A 2846-nucleotide genomic window follows, 5' to 3' on the forward strand; every position below is an offset into this window, starting at 1 on the left:
CTTGAATCTATCACCTGCTTAAAATAAGGGACGTTTAAATGCTGATGTTCCTCTCAAAGGTGACCATATTCTTTTCTTAAAAGGAGGTAGCTATCAAATCATTAAACTGGTAGCACTAGGCATTCTTGACATTTTAATTACTGGAGAAATAAACTACTGAATATTTTATTTCAAAGAAAAAACAGCTCCAGCATAAATGTTTTCTATAATTATCTGAGAAATCCACAACACATTTTAGTAACCCAATGGATACATTCAAATTTTCAAATCATTATTGATAAATAAGATCAGATCTACCCCAAATCTAAGACTGATTTAAAGGCAAGGTGCCAAAAAGCAACCAAAGCTGTTTTGGTAGTTATAAACAATACTCAATATTTAACAACATAGTCACACTGCTTTAAACTCAGGTGCAAAGAGCTACAATTTATTATTTTCACTGTAGAAGATAATGTTTTCAAAGATGGTACTCAATTCCACGTATCTGCCTGTCAACAAATACAGAACTTAACAGCCATAAATACTTTACAGATTCAGGAAACTATGCAGGAGACAATGACATAGCTTAACCAGACTCTGAAAGACAGAAACATTTTTGATTCACACTTGTACAAAGAGAACAGTCATGTCTGTACGACTTATAAAGTTCTCCAAACATAACTGCTATATATTCTGTATGTTCTGATAACAAACCCCACATTGTGTGCTAGTCTTCTATATAAGGGAGTCATCAAAAGATGTGTTCCCTCTAAAGAACTGGGGGGTGGAGGGTGACTCCAGGGAATGGTCTGGGCAGAAAATAAACCTCTGGTTTCATGGAAATGAAGCAATTTCTAGGGTTTATCTAGTTTGAGGTTTAAAACAAAACATTTTTTTCCTTGAGCTCTTCCCAAAGCAATATGCATATCTTATAATCCATTCTAAAGTAATACAAACAGATATCCGTTTTCCAAGAATATGATTTATACATCTCTGAATGGATTAAAAAGAAAAAAGGGCTATGGGTGAAGCTTAGTGGCAATCTAGCATGTGTGAGGCCCTAGGTTCTGTTCCTGGCACTGCAAAATAAGACTAATTTTTCATAAATGGCAAATTTTAGAGCTGAGCTATATAATTCATATGGCAAAAATAAAACAAATCTAAGTTTTTTTACTAAAAATCTGAGAATAAAAATGAACACTGGCTGGATAATGAACATCTGATAGTAATTAGTTTAAAAAAAGGTATATCCAAAATAAAACCATAAGAGGACCAGGTTTATTTATCACATAGGAGAGCAGCTCAAAATGTTCAGAGGCATCATTTGTTTAAATTATAATGTGATTCTTTTTGAAGTTTATTTGGGGGAGGGGAGTGATTATAGAAAAATACTTAAAATCTGCAACTTCATTGGCAAAATATTTTAACAATAATCCATATCATCTTAGATTTTTAAATGTGTAGTTTCATAATTCAAACAAATTGTATCAAAGAGCTATTCAATTTAATCATTTTCCCCCCATGAAAGCCAAATAAAATCACACCTGAATGATTTACTTTTATGTTTTTATCTTCTATGTTTTGTACTACACATCCAAGAGGCAGATATCTTCTGAGAGGTGCAAGAGTTGTTCTTTCATGAATGCCCTCTAAGAATAGTGAAACCAGCAATTTTTATATATGCATTCATTTGCATATATATGTACTTCAAAAAGCAAAGCGCCATCTCTTCATCCACTGTTAACTTAATGGTAAGAATGGGGGCCACCAGGCATTGGCGGAGCACCAGAAGGTCCTGAAGGCACTTGAAAAGGATTATTGGGAGTAGGATAGAGTCCTGGTGTGGGATATGATCCTGCAGGGGCAGGATATGGTGCTGGTGGTCCCCAGGCTCCTGGTGGCACAGTGCCCCATGGAACAGGTGGTGCTGCCCCTGGTGCCTGGGGAGGAGGAGGAGTGGGATATGGCCCTGGAGATGGATATGGCATATTAGGAGTAGGATACTGCCCTCCCATTCCTGGTGCCCAAGGTCCAGAAGACATGGATCCCCATGGACCTAAAGGACCAGCTGCAGATGGATCTGTGGGTGCACCATATGGTCTAGGTAGCTCTGGAAATGGCATATTTGGTGTAGGATAGGGCCCTGTGGGGCCAGGGCCTGGCACAGATGGGGCTGGATAAGGACCACCAGGTGGGGGACATGATGGTCCAGAAGGAGGAAAGGGTGCTGGGGGTCCTGGAGGTGGTCCGGTGGGAGGCACAGAGGGATACATTCCTGTTGGTGCTGGTCCAAAAGGCACAGTGGAGGGTGTTGCATTTGGTGGGAGTCCAGATGGCACAGAAGGTGGAGCACTTGGGTTATTCCAAGGGTTGGAACCTGGCCAGCCTTGAGGAGGTTGACCAGGTTTGGTATTGCTCACAGCAGGGGTTTTGGCAGGGGAGTGTTCAGGTAGTGCATCTGCCAACGAAAATTCATCAGACATTTTCCTGGCAATATCCGAGCCCGCAGCAGGATGTAGCAGCGGCGATGGTTTAGAGGGAAATGGGCGAGGAAGAACCAGGCGGAGCCTGACTGACGGCAGCGGAGGCAGCACCAGCAGCAACAGCAGAGGCAGCAGCGGCAGCAACGCGCGGCTCCTCCTGGCGCCGGAACAGGAAGCCTCCTTGATTTCTTTCTAAGAGAAGATGTCTCAGTTCACTCTTCAGAAACTAGTCATTTGGAAGATAAAGCTCTATGGGAGGCATATCCATTTATATTGGGTGTCATTACTCTAAGTTGTTTTCAATTGAAAAAAACTGAAAAATATATACTGTAAGAGTATACGCACTCACATGAACATTAGTTTGTGGTCTTTAAAAATTTATTT

At 40.7% G+C, this 2846-nt stretch overlaps 1 pseudogene; it reads right to left on the reverse strand.

The window, feature by feature from the left end:
• Positions 1–480: 480 nt before the first annotated feature.
• Positions 481–2614, reverse strand: LOC144249063 (MAPK-interacting and spindle-stabilizing protein-like pseudogene; annotated as a pseudogene).
• Between the last annotated feature and the right edge of the window lie 232 nt (positions 2615–2846).

Source organism: Urocitellus parryii, chromosome 11 (assembly GCF_045843805.1).
Source record: "Urocitellus parryii isolate mUroPar1 chromosome 11, mUroPar1.hap1, whole genome shotgun sequence".
Lineage (NCBI taxonomy): Eukaryota > Metazoa > Chordata > Mammalia > Rodentia > Sciuridae > Urocitellus > Urocitellus parryii.